The following is a 22,990-nucleotide window of genomic DNA, read 5'->3' as shown; positions in this document are numbered from 1 at the left end:
TTTACGAATTTGCTTATAATTTTTTACGGAAAAAGATAGCAATTTTTTTTCTTTAGAAAATTTGTTCAGAAAAATTAGCTCTTTTTAAATATGCCAAAATATAGGTATATTTCGGGGAAAAAAATCGATGAATAGAGACATCGAGTTTCGCTCACTCTGTACAATAGATAGAAACACGAAAAATTGTCTATTGGATTGCTCAAGGCAAATTTTGTAAAATATACTGGTAGTTTCCGGATTTTATTTATCTTGACAGATAACGGAAATAATACTTTAAGCCTCGCCCGGCGCCTCCGCCATTTTTGTGCTATCACAATAGGTAGAAAGATAAAAAATCATTTTTGGATCGTATTTAGCAATTCGAAGTCATTCTGCTGAGTGTATGTCTGGTTGCCTATCCATCCAGTAAAACTTGGTGACACTTTCAGCATATTAAGCGTTGGCTACAAACCGATTTAAACCGTTTGCAGAGCGGTAATCTGTTTACAATGAGTCTGCACTCGACGGATAATTGACAATATAATGCTTAAAATCACTTATTGGATATGTAGGCAACCAGACATACAATCCTCGAGTTGCGAAAGGCACCTCCATAGGAAAGCGCACTGGATTTTTGCACAGTTTGTGTACTAGGATGCGGTCGAAGTGCAAGTGGAGTCGCTATCTCAAGTTCCGGACAGAATAAATATACTAATGTGACAATATAGAGGATTTACGGGCATATTATAGGCGATAACAAACAAAACGTGATTATTTGGACGTTTTTAATACCATAAAACTGATTTATTGAATACGGAATTTGCTTTGTAATTTTTTTGTGACGCTCGGTGGACGTGAATAGGCGGTATTTGGCGCGGACGTGACGGATAATACGTTGGGGCGAAGAAAATCTCACCCCGGGACGGACGAATTAGGGGCGGCGGAACGTGTCCGTGTTATTCGGCAAAATTAGACCGGGCGCATAAGCGGAGAAAATTTTTTTGGACGTGTGTGGAAGCCTGGGTTGCACCGTTGGTTGCCTAGCTGCACTTTTGTTCCGGCAGATTCAGAATTTAATATTATCTCTGAGAGTGAGCCAAGGGAGGAAAAGTGTGGTAGTTTTGCGAATTTGCAATTGCAACCCCGTAAACTAAGTCATAAAGAGGCGTGAAACACTACTGAATTAATCAAAGAGGGAGGATGTCATTAATAAAGCCGCCGCAAGCCGCAGCTGGTAAGTTAGATCCCTACCTTATCTAGGAGCATTGACATTCAGTATCAATTTGCATTTCATGCACAATCGACTCGAAGACTCGTCCGACGTAGTCTAGGAGAATATTTTATGGTAGATTTGGTTTTCATATTCCATATTCTCGTCTAAGCGAAATCTTATGAGTGATATATTCTGGCCCGGACCCTCACATAAACAATAGACTCGTGGGAAATTAAAATTCAAAGTAAATTCGCGTCCGGGTCTAATGCGACCCCCGTTTAAAACTACCCCCGAGTGATAATTCAGTATTGCGGTAAACAGGTGCAGCTTTATCCGGGCGGAGTGATCCGGATCTATTTCATAACTTGTTGAGAAATGTTTTGATGGTGAATGGAAGCTCTCGCCGTCAGGAGGGTGTGAAAATTGATTCGGCGAAAAAACGAAATAAATTTCCATCATCCCGACTTCCTGGAAAAAGTCGGCACCGTTTAAAGCATGAACAAAAGTAATTATGCCCGGACGTTTTAATTCCTAATTATACTTTTCCTAATTATCCCCCGAAATCTCCCCCGTTTCTTTTTTGTACATATCTTCCTGAACTTTAATCAGGATAAAAGTTTTATTCCGTTTTAAAACGGAAAGTGTAACGTCAAGCTCGGGAAAAAAGCGACGCAACAAAAGCGAGAACTAATTAACGACATGGCCGAACTGCGAAAACACCTCCAAGATATAAAGCAATAATGCGGTTGTGCCGCGCGACTCTAAACTTTTAATTTGTGTGTTGTAGGATTTGGCGGGCGGAATGCACCCCCAAGATCCATTCTTTTCGGTGAACGAAAAAACGAAAACTAGGACAAATAAAGGGGAAAAAGAGAAGACATAATTTAATACGCGGCGAAACTGTAGCGCGCGCGGTTGATGGAGCTTGAAATTTATGCTCGGAATAAATAAATTCGCAAAGGGCCGCGACCGATTTTAATTATCGCCGCCGAACGCTGCACTTCCGCTGGATTTTTCCCCGTTCGAAAATCCGGAGAGGCAACGCCAATAATGGCCAATGTTTTTCCTATTTGGCGATTGTATAAAGACCCTCGCAAAGACACATAAAAGTTGTTACGTGACGAGAACTTTAGAAAAGAACAATTTTGAATGTGCTGTTTTCATTTCATACAAATCTGACCCTCGTCACGTAACAATTTCTACGGTTCTCTCTCTTTTTACATTATTGACATCGTGTTTAACAATAGGAAAACATGCCGTTATTATACCGTTTGGAATACGGCCCCGTTAGCGGCCTTGTTTTAACGACACGCGATTTTTCAGTCGAAATTAAACGTTTTTAAATCGCGGTTTGTTTTAATTAAAGAGATTTTGCGACGATCACGCGCGCACGAAATCGATACGGGTACCATGGCACATTCCTCTACCAATAATTCTACAACAAGGAGGCTCAAAATTTAGGCAGGATCAAGTTCAGGCAAAACCCGACGCACTAAAAATAGACAGAATGCAAATATTACCAGAATGTTTTTGTAACAGAAATGACCATATTTCTGTTACTTAAATTGCATATCAAATCTGCCTTTGTAGACTCAATCGTTATCAACCAAATGCAATAAAATGCACCGCTCTAAATCTATAAATAGTCAAGAAAATTGCAAATCTTTCGAAAAAATGGTGGAGGCGCCGGGATATTTTAATAAAACCGCCAATATCTTTTTGATCCTTCGAATTAAATGAAATTTAAAAAGAGTATTTTGCAGAGCAAACTATAATACATCCAATTAGTTGAGCAAGGCAAATTTAAGAACCATGTGTTACTACGTGATTCCATTTTTAGAATTAAGAGATATCTACAAATATTCTTGCAAAAATGGTGGAGGCGCCGGAATGTTCTCTTTCATTAAAATGACCATAGTGATCTTGATAATGTCCATAATCCTGTATCAATAATTCAACAACAAGGAGGTTAAAAATTTAAGCAAGATCAAAAACAGGCAAAACCCAACCCATTAAAAATAGACAGAATGCAAATATTACAAGAATATTTTTGTAATAGAAATGACCATATCTCTGTTACTTAGTGAGTTAAATTGCATCCTAAATCTGCCTTTTATAGACTCAATCGTTATCAATCGAATGCAATAAAATGCACCGCTGTAAATCTATAAATAGTCAAGAAAATTGCAAATATGTTTCGGAAAAATGGTGGAGGCGCCGGGATATTTTAATAAAACCGCCAATATCTTTTTGATCCTTCCACTTAAATAAAATTTAAAAAGAGGATTTCGTAGACCAAACTATAATAAATCCGACGCAAAAAATTAGGTAATTTTATTGGTAATTCCAATGAGGAAATTATTGACTATATCATTTTTCAAAAATGATGGAAACAACGGATTTTTTTATTAAAGAAGGAGAGATACCCTTGTATCAGATGAGCAAGACACATTTAAAAACTATGTGTTACTACGTGATGCCATTTGTGGATAATTAAGAGATTTCAGCAAATATTCTTGCAAAAATGGTGGAGGCGCCGAGATGTTCTAAGATTTCATTTCCACATTCCTGTACCAGTTTGTATTAATAAAAAAGATTTTGTAACGATCACGCGCGCATGAAATCGATGCAGGTACCATGGCACATTCCCGGACCAATAATTTTACAAGGAGGCTCAAAAAATGTAGGCAAGAGCCAATTCAGGCAAAACCCAACGCACTGAAAATAGAAGCAATGCAAAGAATATTTTTATAACACAAATGTTCATATCTCTGTTAGTTGTTGAGCTAAATTGCATCTTAGATTTGCGTTTTATAGATTTCATTGTCATCAATCGAATGGAATAAAATGCACAGCTCTAAATCTAGAAATAGCCACGAAAATTGCAAATATGTTTTGGAAAAATGGTGGATGCGCCGGGATGATTTAATAAAACTGCCAATATCTTTTTGATCATTCGAGTTAAATCAAATCTAAAAAGAGGGTTTTGTAGACCAAACTATGATAAATCCGACGTAAAAAATTACGTGATTTTATTGCTAATACCAACTGAAGGTAATTATGACTATATCATTCTTGGAAAATTATGAAACGGATTTTTTTTTATTAGAGAAGGAAGGATACCCTTGTAATTAGTTGAGCAAGCAAATTTAATTTTAAGAGCCATGTGTTACTACGTGATTCCATTTTTAGAATTAAGAGATCTCTGCAAATATTCTTGCAAAAATGGTGGAGGCGCCGGGATGTTCTCTTTCATTAAAATAACCATAATGATCTTATTGAGTGAGAGATGTCCATATTCCTGTACCAACAATTCACCAACAAGGTGTCCCAAAATTTAGTCAAGACCAAATTAGGCAAAACCCAACGCACTGAAACTAGAAATACTACAAATATTACCAGAATATTTTTATAATATTTAAATCGCGGTATGTATTAATCAAAGAGATTTTGTAAAGATCACGCGCGCATGAAATCGATGCGGGTACCATGATATGTTCCTGTACCAAAACAAAGAGTCCCAAAAATTTAGGCAAGAACCAATTCAGGCAAAACCAAACGCACTGAAAATGGACGGAATGCAAATATTACCAGAATAATTTTATAATGCAAAAGACCATATCTCTGTGACTTGCTAAGTTAAATTGTATCTTAGATCTGTGTTTTATAGACGTCATTGTCATCAATCGAATGGGATAAAATGCACAGATCTAAATCTAGAAATTGCCAAGAAAAGTGCAAATATGTTTCGAAAATATGGTGGAGGCGTCGGGATACTTTAATAAATATCTTTTTGATCATTTGAGATAAATCAAATCTAAAATGGGGATTTTGTAGACCAAGTTATAATAAATCTGACGTAAAAAATTATATTATTCTATTGCTAATATTAACTGAGGAAATTGCGACTCTGTATATAATTTTTGAAAAATGATGGAAACAACGGATTTTTTTAGTTAAAGAAGGAGCAAAGGAAATCTAAGAACCATGTTTTACTACACGACTCGATTTGTAGAATTAATAAAAATATGTGCAAATATTTTTGTAAAAATGGTGGAGGCGCCAGGATATTTAAAATGACCGTTTTGATCTTATAGTGTGAGAGATTCACATTTTGTGACGATGACGCGCGCGTGAATCGATGAGGGTACCATGGGACATTCCTGTACCAATAATTCTACAGAGTTGATCAAAAATTTAGGCAAGAGCCAATTCAGGCAAAACCCAACGCACTGAAAATAGACGCAATGGAAATATTACCGGAATATTTTTATAATACAAATGACTATATCTCTATTACTTGTTGAGTTAAATTGTATCTCACACTTGCGTTTTATAACCTTAATTGTCATCAATCGAATGGAATAAAATGCACAGCTCTAAATCCAGAAATAGCCAAGAAAAGTGCAAACATGTTTTGAAAAAATGGTGGAGGCGCCGGGATATTTTAATAAACCTGCCAATATTTTTTTCATCATTCGAGTTAAATCAAATCTAAAAGGAGGATTTTGTAGACCAAATTATAATAAATCTGACGTAAAAAATGACATGATTCTGTTGCTAATATTAACTGAGGAAATTGCGACTCTGTATATCATTTTTGAAAAATGATGGAACCAATGCATTTTTTTAATTAAAGAAGGAGCAAAGAAAATCTAAAAATCATGTTATACTACGTGACTCAATTTGTAGAATTAATAGAATATCTGCAAATATTCTTGTAAAAATGGTGGAGGCGCTGGTATATTTTTCACTACAAGTGACGATATCTCTGTTATCGTTTAGGCTGGATGTGCTTTATTGATTTTGTTGTGGCAAATCGGATACAGGAAACTGCAAATTATTGTTTTGTAAAAATAGTGGGGGCGCTGGGAGATTGTGCCATTCAAAATGACGATATCTCTGTTAGCATTTGAGCTAAAGCAGATCTAGAAAATGTAGTTTCTCTATTTAATTGTAGCAAATCGAGCGCAAGAAACTCTATAGCTCTATCTCTAGCATCAGTTACGAATACATCAAAAACGTTGAGAGGCCACCCTTACCATATTGTACCGCCCTCGCATAACCCACCTTGCTTCCGCAAATACCATGGCACGTTCCTGAACAGTAGCGTATTTATCCCATTCGATTGAAATTTCTGTGGTCGAACGCAAACAACGGAACGAAATTAATTCTTGTTTATGTTTAATTCCATCGATCAATCAGAGCTTGTGCGGAGCTGCCAACATCATCGACCCCTCGATCAGTTAGTAAAAACGTGCACGCCCGGGGTAGGTTAGTCTAGACTGTAATTTTCGGAAATTTCCGACTTCCTCGGACAAATTAGACGCTGGATGCGTCCTTTGGTCGTAATTGCGGAACGAGTCGAATTTATCAGAAATCTCTAGCCGGCAACGTTTCAGAAACGTCTTAATTCATATTTGGCGTGTCTGCCGACTTGTAATTGCATTAGGGGTCCCCATTCGGAAAATTATTTATGCATCAGGGAGGAACAAAGCCCCACCTCGACGTATTAAACTATTGGAAATATAAATTACTTTAAAATGTCTTTATGATAGAGTTGCCGTTATATATAGGAGTATCAGAGGAACACGTGACGCCAAAGTGAACGTAAGACGGATAAGGCCATTACATTCGACCAGTTCGTTTCTGGGAGGAGTTCCGCGACAGGAGCTTTCTGCGGGTCGCTTGGAGGAGTGCAGGCAAGTGTCATGGCTCTAATTGGGGGATTTTTGCAATTTGGAGCTTTTCCGGTGACACGGCGAGAGCTTTACGGTCTCTTGGTTGCGTGAAAGCCGAAAATTCGTGTAAATATTTTATAACTGTACTCAATATTCAGTTACATTCTGTATGTGTGACGAGGCGATACGCCTGAAATTTTAATGCCTGCAGGCATGAGCGTATCAGCGAGAATTCATTCTCCGAGCTGGAGCGATAAAACCCGCTCGTCTCAAGAGCGATATGCTAAACTAAATAATAAGACGGATCGCATTAAAAATAGACCGGGTGGATTCAATAAAACCGGGACACTCATCCCTTCCGAAAACAACATCATTAGACTTATTGACCCTTATTTCCGGCCAGGTAAATCAACCCCCAGTCGATACTCGCTCCTGCGGCGGGTTCCCCCGACGGATCGCTATCTAAACAAATTGACGCGGTCGGAACGGTGACTTACATAATGCATGCCGGATCAGGGCCGGTAAGTAGGGTATCTGTCCTGCCGATAGGGTGATGTATAGCTTTTACTTATTATTTGCGCGACGGACACAATCTCGTTTGACCCTTCGCACTTTTCACTAGAATGGAACGGACAACCCGGACCAGATTTTATTCCGGGAGACGTCGAATTTCGGACGAATGGCTTTGTTTCGGCCCTCGTCACGTCCACTCCGGTTGGTCTTCGAGGGCGGACCTGTGTATACACAATCACGTGATAAGGGTGCTCCGTGTTTAAGGTGGTTTCCATCATCCGCCCGAATTTGTTTGCCATTATCTGTACAGGGGAAGTGCTGTTATGCGGAAACTTATCTGATCTGCGTAATGGATCATTTATCAAGGCGAAAGCTCCCGCAAGCTGCGGCTGACCCATCAAAGCTTAAAATAAAAAAAAAACACGGAAAATCGTGAAAATAGAAATGATCTGAGAAGGTATAAGCAGCTCTGGGCGCGGTCGGTGTTTGGATGGGCGACCGGAGGAGAACAATTTCAGAAATTGTTTTTAAGGCAATAGCTTTGTCAAATAACACTAGTTTAAGCTTCACTGGATCGATTCTGAGTTGGTGAGGCGCTCAGCATTCCGCCTTGCTTAATCCGGGGATTACCTCATTAGAGCGTGCCTCGACAATGGTGAGAAAAATCATGAAGCCAACAAATGTAACGTTTGAGTAGAAAAATCCGTGCACGAGATCAAGATTCGACGTGTCGAGGGGAATAACACGTCTAAAGACCAAATTGACACTTGACAAGCTAGTAACAGACCGCATTGAAGCCGTTGTCTCGCTTGATCGTCCACCCCAGCATTAATTTAACCAAAAGCTAAACCTACCTGTTATATGTCGTGTTATCGTCGGATTAGAGTCCATTCGCAGCGGAACCTTGATGAACCCGCCCCGTCGCGAATATAAATCCCCGCCACTAACCTCTACGACTTTATAATTTCCGGCAAGGGCAATAAAATTGGGGATGACAGTGCAACGATTTTTCTAAATTAAAACGCCGCTTGTAATCCTTTACGTTGTTACATTTTATGGAGCTTATCTCGTTTTCCTGTTTCTTTCTAATCTCGTTCTCCGACATAACAAAGAGAAATCGCAGAGAAAATATTAAGTTGGTTTTTTATAATCGGTGGAGTCTCCAGAGTTGAATTTTTATGAGTCGATGGGTCGATTGGTTAATTTTTAATTAAAGCAAAAAATCGGTTTGAATCATGGAAAACTGCGGGCAAAAAGACGTTGTATTGAGTTATCTTATACTTTTATTGTTCGGGAAGAATCCCAGCGGTGTCGTTCCGAAGCCAGAACAATTTATATCATTTTAAATGATACGAAAGCCACGGGCCGCACATCGCAGAACAATCCCAAAAAAGCAATAAAACCTTTATAGGATCGCCTTGATTTGGCACAATAGGCGAGACGGTGGTTGGCGTAGGTGGTCGCTAATTCATCATAATAAACGGTGCATCAGTCTCGTCCGGAAAATTTAATTATTTGCCGGGGCCAGAACGGATCGGTGATAAAACGCGGATTAAAAGCGACGTAATTTAGGAGGCGCCGTTTTTTTTTACATTAATACCTCTTCTCGTGTAACATCACGTAAAGAAACGAGCGTAAAATGTCGCGAGGGTCGCGCCGTATAAAAAAAGGTAATTATAATTTATGGACGTCTTAAAAATGGACCCGGATGGCTTAGGGAAGAGGACCGCGCAAAATACGTGTCGTAAGCAAAATTAAGATAATGACGCTAAAGTGCTTTTAACAGATGCGCCAGAAAAAGACGCCCGTCGGAGGATAAACCTGCCCAACGCGCGGGGCCTAATAGAGAGCGATATCCGCCCCGGGCTGGGTGAAAATGGTTCTGGGAACCGACATTGGAAAAATACTCATAATTGTGTTTATTCAACGCCCGTAATTAGGCACGAGGGACGGACAAATTAAAAATTGTCAAAATAACACAACGGCAAATAAAATTATTTTTCAAATGACGGGGTGGAAAATCATCCATGTAGTAAAATCATTTTTGCAAATAATTTTTACGGTAGGTATTTTACAGCGCTCAAACTAATAGGCCCTCGGCTTCGCCTCGAAACCTAGTTTTCGCGCTGGAAAACTCACCTACCGTACTCTAATGTAAATAAGACAAAGAAACGTTCGAATCGATGCTTTTGTGCAGAAGTTGTCGCAAACGACAACCAATTGCCATCAAAATTTACAGGCTTTGAGCTGTTACAGGAAAAAACATTTTGTACAAATAAAAAATTCAAATCGGTGTTTTTTTGGGGAAGTTATTGTCAACAAAATAATTAATGAATAAATGGTTTAACGACTGAATCAATTGACTTTTAAACAAATTATTTCCACAAAGAATCATTCCAATCGGTACGTTATTTGCAGATGTTATTGTGAACAAAAAAATGAGCGAATGAATGGAAGATTGAAATATTTGAATGCAAGACTGGACGAATGACAGAAAAATAATGAAGGAATGAATGAGTGGTTTCATGAATTAAATCCTTTCTAAAACAAATATTTTCCGCCGACAAACATTTCAATCGGTGCTCTCTTGCAAAAGGTATCGTAAACGAAAAATTGATGACACATCACATAACATAAATGCATATACAGGATGTCTCAGCTAAGACCTTCGAGCCTAATAACTCAGTTATTTTCCAGCGGATTTTTGTGAAATTTAAAATGCAGATATTTTAGACGGTGAAGAATAAAATCCCATTAATGCAATCACCCAAGTCTTAAAAACGTAATTTTTACATGTCTTTTTAAAATGTTGAATCAATTAAGATTTACATAAAAAATTGATCGTCAATAAAAAATGCTGTAGGGAGAAACTCGTCCTTGAAAGACGTCTGGTTTGCAAGAAAAAAGCAAAAAACTGTGTTAAACGTGGCTGCAAATGCAAAAACGTAGACGCGTATGAAACAAACGCGCGATTTTGCAGAATTTTGGTCATCGCTTTTCGCAGAAGCGCAGGTGACATATTTGACGTTTATCTTGCTAACTTTACAAACACTTACAAAGTTAAAGGCAACATTTGAACGTAATTTATTATACTGGATGCTTTAATTCTTCCATAAAGGACTAAAACACGATCGGGATATTTTAAAAAAGGTAATTTAGTTGACGTACGCTTCCTGTGTCTTCAAATAAATTGAAGACTCTCTTAACCTTACATTTTGTAAAGCCTACATTTGGATAGTGTTCCACGAGAAAACGAACTGTGTCATTGAATTTCTTACGACACTCTCCATAGGCAATTTTTTTTCCTTTTTCAACAATATTGAAATTTCTGCCGCTGGTCGATTTTTAGAGTATTTTCAATAAATTTTCACAATTTGACGTTTGTAATAAAGCGCGTCCAATTTTGACAGACTTTAAAGGGTGTACAAAATGTTGCTTGGCAATTAATCATCAATTGTTTCAAAAGGTAACTGTTCAAATACCTTCAAATTTTACGTTAAATTTTTAACGACAAAATCTAATCTTTTCATTGAATCAGACAAGTATTTTACTTAATTGTTTGTGTAGACCCCTATTTTTTAATGTTTAAGAATCTAATAATAATCGCGCATAATTTTCGATAAAGGAAACATGTGTTCAAATTACATTTTTTAACTTGAGGTAATTTTATTTTTACTGACTGAACCTTCACGGTCTAAAATATCTGCATTTTAAATTTCATAAAAATCGTTGGCAAATAACCGAGATATTAGGCTCGAAAGTCTTAGCTAAGACACCCTGTATTATTGATAAGAAGATAAGAATCAAAATTGTACCTTAAATCTTCTATAAATGAATTTTCGTTTAGAGTAAAGCACTGGTCAAATTACTTCGATACCTCTCTAGAAAGTGAGTCTGCATCCATAATTACCAGTTGGTGAAGGTTTCACTTTCGCTCACTGTATTTCGCTCGGTGACTTTCGCTCACGCATAGTTGAAATTCTATTTTACGAAAAAGAATTTGTTTATTAACCAACTAATCATTTAAAACAAATATTTTTGGTGCTTAGATCTTTGGAAATGCAGCAGATTATACGTTGGAACTTGATGCAGCACAGCTCCATCTTGCTGAAGTGTGAAGTTGGCGAGTAAGCCCGCGACGTCTTCGAGTGTGAGAGGGCGTCCGCCTGTCAAAACGGCTGCAAATCACCTCAGCGCGGTCCCGGCCACGTTCCTCAACAGTCTTAAGTGTAAGCATCTACTTAGTCTGAACTCGGTGCAGTAAACTCCATTCCGGAGCTTGCTTTATAATTCATTAAAACTTAAGACGACCCTGTGTTCCCACCTAATTGAATAAGCACTCGGCAAGCAGTTGCAGTCGTGTCGTTCGCATTAAGCCTAATTCTCGCTCGGCAACATCTGCAATCGCTCCGCGTCCGCCCCGAAATATTAATAAATTACAAAATAACTCGTTACTTTAAAAGAGGCCGGATCCGCTCCTGCAGAACCGGACCGAGCGTTCCTATGGCAACAGGAAGGATTCGTGGACCGGAAACAGTGCAGGTGTAAGTCGAGTCGAGTCAGCGAGGTGTGTTCGAATTTTTTCCACCCCCGGCAACTCTTCCATTTTCGAAGCGACCCCAAAGCCGAGATTTACACAGTTCCGCCGCTTTATTCCCTTTTAATCAACGTCGTCGGACAGGGCTCTAATATTCAAAAACGGGTCGCCATCCCGGGTTGTTCTTTACGACGCCGTAAAGGGCGGAGGACGCCGCCGACAACGAAGTTTCGGCGTAAAATTGATCGATGGGCCCGGTTTAATTGGATAATTCGGCGCGGACCCGGGGGTCGGGTGTTTTGCAGTCGGGCGGCACGCATGGCGGAAAAACGCACACGGCAGGGGCAATTAAAGGGTGATAAAGGAAAAGGGCATAAAAACAAGCGCTCCCCCATAAATTGAGTTTGTAAATCGAGTGAGGCCCGTTCGGGGCTTCAGCGGGAACCGTCGGTATGGATTTATAGACAGACGGACAGGTAAACACAGAGGTGAGCCGTAAACTAGAAGAGGGAGCTCAACTTTGCACTCATTTATTTAGAGGCGCCGCTCGGCAAGGTAATCTTCATTTTAATTCATTATTCAGAGATTCGGACGTAAAAGATTATTATGGCGTTAGTGGCCACGAAAAATTTCACGAGGGGCGCCCGCTCTGACACCACATAAACGCCATCGCCCACGAGTGGGGCCCTTGAAATCTATCACACCTATAAATACAACTGCTCGGTTTTGAAAATGAAAATGAAAATGTTTACGTGATTTATTTTGTTTTTGAATTTGCAACAAGTCGATAGAATGAAATTAAATTGTCAAAAGAGAAAACAAAGGAAAGTTTGAGATTCTACAGGTAATACGATTAAAAAGCAAAAAAAGAAACCAAAATGAAAAAAAAACAATGTCTTACATTTACAATAATTCAAACAATGCATTTTGGACAATTTATAGAAATTCCTTTATGAGAGGATTTCCCTTGCCATTCAACGTGGAAACGCTGCAAGCATTCGGGGTACTTTTCCAGATTCCGCATTATTATCGGAAATTTTTGCATTGTAACTCAAAAATGTTATGTAATTATGTCATCAATACAATATTTTATATAGGGTAAAAAGAAAAAAAATTATACGAGTATTATTGAAAATAAAAACTACACGTAATAGTTATTTATTTAACGAGTTTGTGTGTAATTTTGGCTTTTTTTGGCATGAGTGGACCAGTTTAAAACTCGAGTGAAACGAGAGTTTTAAAGGTCCACGAGTGCCAAAAAAACCCCAAATTACACAAGAACGAGTTGAATACAACGTTTTTTTGTTCGACGAGCCCGTTAGAGGCTCCAAATCGCTAAAAATCTTTAAAATTAGCTTGACGTTTCGTTTTGACAAGTTGTCAAATTTATCAAAATCCGTTCAACACAGGAGAAAATTCTCAAATTCTGACAGTGTCGAACAAAAAAATATAATATAAGAATTTTAATAATTGTTTGCAAATATTTTTCAAAAATAAAATATAAACGGAGTTACCTTGTGCACCTGTCGTTGGTAATACTAAAGGTAGAGCCAAGGAGCTTTTTGAATTTAATTTGGACAATTAAATCCACTATGGGCTTTCCTTAAACAAAAGTAAACAGTTTTATTCCTATCCTCCACTCTTTTCCTTCTCTGTTCTTTCCTTCCCCTTCGTTTCCTCAAAGGTATTTCGAGATGGTCCGATTCTCTCTTTCTCCTATTCTGAATTATTCTCTACTCTTTCCCAAGCTTCTTCGTTCACTATTCCGTAATCTATCACTGTTCCTCCTGTGCTACCTATATTAGTCCATTCTCCTTCTTCGTCTCCTTGTTTGTTACCGTTCAACACTTCCCATCCATTTTCTTCGATCCATTCTATCAGTCTCTTTCTTTCTGCATTTTCCACCTTCTTTCTTCCCAATTTCTATTCTCCCGTTGAAGTCCCCTCCCATGACCATACCTTCTTCCCTGTTTTCTTTCATTGAGTCTTCGATACGTCTTCTTGTTGTTCTTCCCCTCTTTACTGTATATTGTCATTATTTCCATATTTATTGCCTATATGAATTTTTCTTTCGACGCATCCTTCTTCTCCCTTTTCTTGTCACTTTTCTTTCATCCCCAAATTCAACCCATGTTTTTATCCCCCTGGCATCTCTTCCCTTTTTCTTTTCTCTTTCTGTCCCTTGATGTGTACTCTTTCGGTAGCGACTTTCCTTTTTGTGCTTCTTTTCCAGTTTCCGTTTTCTTTGTCCATCTACCGTTTTATTCCCCTTCTCTTTATACCTTTTCTCGCCGGTTCGTCTTCTCTTCTTCTCTCCTTCTCTCTCATCCCATATAAACCATTCCCCGTTTATCTGTATCTTTCTGTATCCTATTTTCGTCCTTTTTTCTTTATCTTACTCTTCTCTAGCCACATCTCTTCATTTCTTTTGTGTTTTCCTTTCTTCGTTTGTCAAATCGTTATCTACATATATTCATCCCCTCATATTATATTCTTCTTCTCCCAGCTTTCTATTTTTGCCCTTATCTTATCTTATCTTTATTAATTTTAAATGCTTCCCTTACGTTCACTTTCACCCCTACCTCCTTTTCTAACCATTCTTCCACTCCCTCTCTATATTTCCACTTATACGCCCCTATTCCAGTTACAATACATTATACTCCGTATTTTCTCTTTGTTCCATCTTTTCCTCTATCATCCATCCAATCTGCCTCCTCCGCCTGTCATTTTCTTCTCTTCCTCTCATCGTCTCTCTCACTGCCGCTAATTCCTTTCTTAGTACTTTGTTCTCCACTCTTATTCCTGCCGAATCCTCTCTTATCTCGCGAATCAAGGTTTTCATTTCCTTATCGATTTCCTTGTTTTTATTTCCATCTTCTCTTCTATTTGCCTTCTTCAGACGTTCTACGCTCTTCTCTTTCTCCTTTGCTGCTTTCTTTCCTTACTTTCGGCGATTTCGGCATGCCTTCCCTCTCTTTCTTGCCCGCTGCCTTCTACTTATCACCTCTCATGTCTGCTCCCTGTCGCTGCCCCAATGAAAGCATATAAATGATAACTATATTTGATGCAGCTCGAAGAATAGCAGATATCGTTGGTTTAACAAAAAAGATGTCCCGGCGCCTCCACCAATTTTGGATATACATATTTGCATTTTACTTCATCAGTATTAGAAATAGAGTCAACTCTTTTACAATCGATTCGTCACAATTATCACTACAAAACGGTGTTTTCGGATTTAGCCTAGCACTAATAACAAGAGAGATTTCGTCACTTTTCATGAAAAATTATCCCGGCGCATCCACCAATTTTACAAAGCCTAACTATATTTCGCAGCTCTCATAAACCGTGCTACAGTTGGAATCACGGAGGTTCCTACATTTGATTCGTCACAATTAAAGCAATAAATCATAATTTTTACGATCAGTCTTGCTCAAATGGCAATAGAGAAATTTCTTTTATTTAAAAAATACGCCAAGAGTGCCTGCATCAGTTTTGTAAAATGTATCACGCATATTATTTTTCTCTAATACTAATAAACTATAAATAGAGACTGCAATCGATTCTTCGATTAAACTTTAAAAAGGATAGTTTTCAGATGTAAGCTAATACAAAGTGACAAGAGGGGTGTCGCCACTTTTAGTGAAAAGTCACCACGGCGCATCCACCAATGTTCCAAACATAATTATATTTTATTGTATTCGAATCGTCACAATTAAATGTATAAGTCAAGGCTCTTATACTTGGCGTAACTCAAAGAGTAGCACAGATATCCTTATTTTAGCTAAACAATATCCTGGAGTATTAACCAATTTTGTAAAACATATTGCAGTATATTTTCACAATGCCAGGGATAGGGTTACAGTTTTTTTTCTGGAATCGATTCATTGCAGTAAAGTTTATAAAATACAGTTTTCAGGTTTGATCCAAGACAAACGGCAAGAGAGACACTAACACTTTTAATAGAAAATTATCCCGGCGCCTCCACCAATTTTGAAAATAAATATTTGCATTTTACTTTATTCAGTATTAGGGGTAGAGTCATAGAGTCTTTTTCAATCGATTTGTCGTAATTATTTCTTCAAATCGTTGTTTTCGGCTTTATTCTAGCACAAATGGCAAGAAAGATACCGTCACTTTCAGTGAAAAATTATCCCGGCGCATCCACCAATTTAGCAAAGCCTAACGATATGTATTTCGCGGCTCTCATTAGCAGTACTACAGCTGGAACCATGGAAGTTTTTGCATTTGATTAATCAAGGTTTTTATTAATGGTCTAACTCAAAGAGCAGCACAGATATTCCTTGTTTTGTATTTTGCAAAATATATACTCCAGTATATTTTTCCAATGGCAGAGATAGGCTCATCATTTTTTTTTTATAATGGATTTGTCACTGTTTTCACATTTGCAACTCTTATTACTACATGTTATTGTAGTCAGAGCCATGGAATTCTTTGCATTTGAGTCGTCATAATTTTTTACAAAACTTTTACTGTAAAATATCCCGGCGCCTCCACCAATTATGTAAAACGTATGGTATTAATTTACTTTCTTAACGTCAGCAAAATAGTTGTGGAAATTGTAACGTTGCATTTGTCGCAATTAGGTCTATGCAAGATCTATCTAGAGCAAACGGTACTTTTATTGAAAAATTATCCCGGCACCTCCACCAATTTTATAAAATTTAAAAAAATATTTTATTTTAAATTCATTTTACCCGTCCTTTTCTGCTCAAATCAAGCTTGTGATTGTTCTATTTATATGCCTAAAAATGAAAAACAGGAATTACAACTGGTGCATATTTTTTTTAACGACCGGCAGTATCAGCTGAAATTGTAATTTTTTGTTACCATTCACAAAAACAAAATTAATTACCACAGAGATCGTAGTTGTTTGTTTAGTGGCAGATTGTTAATTAATTGGTACCGTGAACAGTTTGATCAACGAAATAACAGCACATCCTGAAAAATGTATTTTAGTAAGCACGGTAACATTAATGTTTTTTCCGAAGTGGCCCCGATATTCAGCGCGCAACGTTTTTATGTGGATCGTTTTATTGTGTCCAAACGGCGCAATCTGTCAATGTGCCAAATTGCGACGTCTTTTCTAGCCCATTTGAAAATCTGATGTCACATAAATAAAGGTGATCCATTTGAGCTTGAGCGAGTGTAGCGGCGATCCTTTCGAGGGCGCCCAATTACAAGAACTCCCGGACCCATGTTTGGTTCGCAATCGGCTCTTCCGTTGAGACAGGTTGTTACGTCGCATTTCCGATTCAGAGACTGCGAAGTGCTCCGCCGACATCTCGCATTATTCGATACAGAAAATAATAATGCCGGAACGGGCACAAATCCTACGCTGAGTCGGCGAAAAGCGCCTCTCGGAAAATCGCCTGATAAACGCGAAAACTTGTTGTCAAAAATGGCGGCGACGACGCGTCATTAGAAAAGTGTCAATTTGGGGTCCCGATCGGGATAAGTCAGGAATTAATTCGCTAAAAGGCGAAGACGGGAAGGAGGAGCGGAACAATTTAGCAGGAATCCCGCGTCTAAAAATTTGTCTCGAGACTAGCTATTTATGAAGATTAACAATGTAATATATATGGCACATAATATTTTATCGCAGTAAGCCGAGTATGAGGAGGAGTTCAAGGAATTTCTAGAATTTCCCCAAATTTATGGCTCAAAGTGTGTAAGTCAAGAATGTTTCGTCTTACCACATAATAACTCATCGGGAGTTATGTACGCGGTGGGCAAAAATAGCCGGCGAGGGGTGGACCGGTCAGCGGAGGCCTTCACGCTCCAAGACCCCACCCCCACAAAAATATATATTTTTTTAATGGGCGCCGGAGCGACAGATTTATTCACATCGAATTTATCACGCGCCGAATATATTGACAAAATATGTAGTCAATGTAGCGGATAGAAAATCATTTGTCTGCAGAATAGTGTCATTTGTAGTTTGTCGCTAGTTTATGTATGCAATTATTCAGTCATGTTTTTTCCATAAGAGCGTAATTCACCCCGGCTCCTCCCAGATATCGCCGATGTATCCCGCAACCTCCATTTATTTTATTAAAAGCCGCGTCTATTTACGGCCCCTCGAACCGAAATAAGTCATAAAAGCCGACTACAAAAAACCAACACGAGCGCATCTCTATTAATATTCCATCAGCCGGATAAATTAAACGCTCCCATCTCGTCCCGGAAGTTCGACTGATCGATACCCGCCCCCTGTGAAAAAACACGTGTGTGGTTTCCCGGCTTCATCAAGACGCTTCATGAATTAATGTTTACGCCGGCACGACTAATTTGCACCGAATAAACTGGTAGCGTGCCGATAATTGGCAACCGGAGTTGGGCTCGACGAAAAAAGATCATAAGCTGGGGAGGATCAGGCGAGTCCGGAGAGTGTTCGGTGGGAATTTGCTTTTTAGATTTGCAACTTTCCCAACTGGGGCGGGTCAGATATTTTCTAATAATAGTGATGGACTGACTAAAATTCACCAGGAAAATAATTATCTGGAAACTAGTTAACTTCGAGACTGGTTTTTCAGTTTGCTCTTAATTATTCTGTCTGCTGAAGCTTCTCCAGAGGGATGGAGCGAAATTGATTTATGCAAAATCTGAGGAAGCTGTCGCACCTGATATATAAGAAGAATGAGTGTTGTGTTTATTCCCTCAAATTATCATATCTGCATTCTCTAAGATAGTGGGGAATAAAAAAACCAAATTAGAAATTTAAAATATTTATGCGCTGCCAAGCAATTTTGGCCGTTTTATTTACCTCATTAGAGTGCATAAAAGGGTAATTTATTGCTCTAAAGCATTGGCGTAATTTTTATGCTCTAAAGAAAATTCTATTACATGAAATTGCGTATTTCTTAATAAAGTAACAATTTAATTAAACGAAAAATTTACTTCTACTTTAGCATTGTTACAACTATTAATTACAATCGAAGGTAAATTGATTTTTTCTGAAAATATTTGATTCTGTCGATTTTGAATGTTCAACTCCGCATTTGTCTGAAGAATGGAAACTCCTTTACTTTTCTTATCCTCCGGTTCTTCAGTGTAGTCATTTGAAAAAGCACTGGATGTTGATGGGACTACTGTTTTTTCATGTTGACGTTTCCCTTGAATTTTTTCGGCTATCTTGAGCTTGTTTTGAATATTATCTTCTATATATCCTTCTGCGATTGTACCAGAACGCCAACCTCCGTGACGTTTTAAGTCTGTAATATCTCCACCAGAATCTGCAAGTAAAGTAGCGGAACTGCGACGCAAACAATGTCCGGTATAAGATTTGGGGTCGGGAAGGTTCAAATATGTTGCTACTTTTGATGGAATGTTTCCAAACGTATTTCTGCCTACGGGTTGCGTGGAACATTTCCCATTTTTGTAAAAAATGAAGAATCGATTATGTTTAGTATGTGGAGGCCGCAAAACAAAGTACTTGCGGAAAAGTCCTAAGAAATTTTGCTCATTTTGTATTATAGTAAACCGTCTTGATACTTTTGTTTTCGTTTCAGTTAGTCTTATCAGTATCGCAGAGCCCAAATCCTCAATTTCTTTTGTTGTTAAAAAGCACAACTCTTGCGATCTGCAAGCACCGGCAATTCCTACGATTACAGCAACCTAGAATAATTACAAATTAACTATTGAAATATAAAAGCAACAAAGTAATTTACCTTGATCATTAAATACGTATCATCTGGTGCTTCCGTAATAAATTTGTCAATTTCGCTTTTTGAAAGGACTTTTGACTTTTTAGGTTTGTAAGTATCACATTGTCGCTTTAAATATGCTTGAAGTTTTAAGTATTTGCTGATGTCTATTCCATTTCTTACTAGCAAGGTGCTTCTTAACATAGAGTAAAAACTCCACAAACTCGAAGACTTGTAGTTGTTGGATTTTTCAAAAAAGTAAGCGAGACAAACATCTTCAGTGTACTGTGTAGTCTTCTTACTTTTACACCACTCAATAAAAACATTATACTCTTTCTCATATTTTTCTTTTGATTTTGCTGGTAATAATCTCGAAGTTGCAGCTTTCGCAGCTTCTTGAATTTCAATGGAAAGACCATTTTCTTCCATTTTCAGCTAAATTGAAAAATCTTTTGCACACAAAAGCAAATGTCTGCCACTTGTTTACAAAATTTCGTAGTTACGGTAGTTTGGAAAAATTATCAATCTTTGGCTACTTTGTTTAAATTAATACCAAGGAAATTTTTGTGTTGGTTTTTTCAGTTTTTGAGGGCAGCACATAAAATTTTGTATGCATTACGAGCATAAATTGCATTTTGCTGCTCTTATCGTCTTAATGCCCTCGGCTAGCGCCTCTGGCATCAATATGACGATGCGAGCAGCAAAATGCAAAATTATGCTCTTAATGCATAAATAACTATTACTGCCAACGGCTTTTAGGTCAAATTGGATCAAGTATGATAAATTACAGTTTTTGAATTTGAACTTGAGCCTTGTAATAACATTTTACATTTATCAAGCTACGTTTTTACATGATTCTTTCCTTCATGCGATCCAATTGCGAGACAAATATTGACCAATCAAAACAAGAATACAAAAAATAACCCGATAAAATTTCTCTAAAATGCACATTGTGCAATAACCTGATAAAAATTGTACCTGATTAAAAAAAAATATATTTTGAATAAAAAGGATTGGAAATAATGCGTTTGTTTTCATTCTATCCAGGAAATAATCAGCCGTATACCCCTCGTGCAAAATTTTAATATCGGCAATTTTTTTGCTAATGAACTCAACATCCATAAATTATTCGGTCAGAAGACCAATTATTATCAAATAAAAACCCTCGACTTCGTCTCGTGCTCTTATTTGATAATAATTGGACTTCTGGCCTCATTTATGGATGTTTTCGTTCATTAGCAAAAAAATTTCCGATTAAAAATTTTGCACTTGGGATATAATATGTGAATATATTTTCAAAATTTTACCTAATACAGGGTTATTGACGAGTGATAATGAGCTCGATGGAATTGAAAATGCAACCCACAATACATTTTCGAAAAAAGCTGGATATTTTAATTTCAATAGCCGACTTTTTTTGAAAATGTATTGTGGGTTGAATTTATTATTCCGTCGGGCCCATTATCACTCGTGAATTACCCTGTACAGGGTGTCGCAAAATTAACGTATTCCAAGCTGGAGGTCTTGTAGGGAAAAATCTCAGGAATCTCGAAAAAATAAAATAAAAAATATAGGGGGGGTCTTTACAAAGATATATGGGTCATCATGTTCTCTTCAAATAAAAAATATAAATAGTTGACATTAATTTTGAAATATGGTGAGGATGATTATGTAAAATATTAAAATATAAATGAAAAGACATTTCTTGAAAAAACAGCTTTATCTCGAAAAAATAAAAGTTTTATTTTTCCAATTTTTGTTCAAAAGGAAAGTACAACATAGCTAGAATATTAATCAGGTACTTTTGAACAAATATTGGCAACTTTGATATTTTTTCAAAGTGAGCAATTTTTTTTTAAACATTTTTACTTGGTCAACAAGATGTCCCCTACTAAGCCCCGAACTCGGAATACGATTATATTAAGACACCCTGTATAACCACCAAAATATTTTGATTTTTAAATGTCAGTGTGTTAGAAATATGCACAAACCATCCAAAGCTTTTAATGTTTTGTCTCTTTCCTTGATTATTGTACATTTTGGGTACTTTTCTTTTTCATTATATTTTATTTAAACTCATTTAAATGCACCACTCGTCAGTCTGCAGTGTAAAAACACAAACAACGCAAAAAGTGAGGTTAGATCCGTGCTCCGTAAACCGTGGTGCGTTCACAATCGACTCTTCAACGCCAACTGTGAGGAGAAATTGAAATAAACACCTATATTTAACTTGTTTCTTTCAAAACGGTCACAATTTTTGCAAATAAAAATGTTCAAAAATTCGTCAATACTTGTTTTTCCAGTTGTGCTTCTTGGGGAATTTGTTTTAGACAGAATTACTGATTCTTTGGTCTTTCTGGCATTAAATGCCAATTCCTCCTTTCAAGTATCATCAGTGGAAAATTATCTTCTTTTTATCTTTTAATCCATGTATTTTGTGTTATTTAGCATCATTTAATGCTTTTAGTCCTTGTATATTACAATACTGTGATTACTGCCTGGCGTCAATAATTTTAACGAATGGTTTATCTGTTTCACTTATCAAAATGTATTTTTTTTTTTAATTTTTACCGACTAAGCACAATAAAAGCATATAATAATGTCATCCCATCAAGCTTTCCATCCAAATGTACAGTCGTGGACAAAAAAAAGTAGGACAAGTCTTATTAAGAAATTTAGCCAAAATTGAGTTGAGTAAACCGGGGTTACTATAATAAATAAATAAATATTTTCATAGTAACCATAGAAAGGGCAAGCAAATTTACATTAGCGAAAAAACATTGTCCTACTTTTTTTTGTCCGTGACTGTATGTCTATAGAACTCGGTACATCAGTGAAAGCGCTGTGCTTTTATTGTGTTAACTCAGATAACTAAGATGTTTTCATCAAAGCTCATTTTCTGTTTATAAAATGGAATGTTTTTAATATCTTGACATTTGCTCCAGTAAAAAGAATTTATTGTCCATTTTTTCTTAATATCGCTTTAAACACTGCAAGTTTCGATATTAAATTCTTGAGGAAAATCGGACGCCGTATTTATCCAATAGAAATTTGGTAAGGTTATGGCGACAAAAAAAATCCAAAAAGTTTTTTTTTCAATCACTCGAAGATTGCAGGTTCAACATTTAAAATAAATCCGTCTCCTCAACTTATTACTTGGTGATTTTCTTGCCGAATCTCACACGTGCACATAAAATATTTTCTGCGAATTATTCCCCAGTTTTCACACACGTTTTTGTTGTTTTTCAAGAATAAAGCACTCGTCTGTGACAAAATCATTCATGAACTCGGAAATACTTCGTAAATAATTCATACTCTTGAAAGACCTTGAATGATAAATTCGATCCTTACTTTACAGTTGTTTTCTTTATTTTTCACTTTATACAACTACTCTTCTCTTCGT

The 22,990-nt window shown here is 37.3% G+C and overlaps 1 protein-coding gene and 1 long non-coding RNA gene across 2 annotated transcripts in view; both read right to left on the bottom strand.

Moving 5' to 3' along the window:
- Positions 1 to 22,990, bottom strand: part of LOC138130609 (neuroligin-4, Y-linked-like) — a 214,603-nt gene that overhangs the window by 128,018 nt on the left and 63,595 nt on the right. The window lies entirely within an intron of this gene.
- LOC138131508 (uncharacterized) lies at positions 18,820 to 20,327 on the bottom strand. The gene is made up of 2 exons (XR_011159834.1): positions 19,612 to 20,327; positions 18,820 to 19,558 (listed from the first exon to the last, which is right to left on the bottom strand). It is a non-coding gene; the product is annotated as an uncharacterized lncRNA (long non-coding RNA).

The sequence above is a fragment of the Tenebrio molitor genome, chromosome 5, assembly GCF_963966145.1.
Source record: "Tenebrio molitor chromosome 5, icTenMoli1.1, whole genome shotgun sequence".
Taxonomy (NCBI): Eukaryota; Metazoa; Arthropoda; class Insecta; order Coleoptera; family Tenebrionidae; genus Tenebrio; species Tenebrio molitor.
Note: the sequence above shows the minus strand (reverse complement) of the source record. Positions and strands in the feature narration are given on the sequence as shown.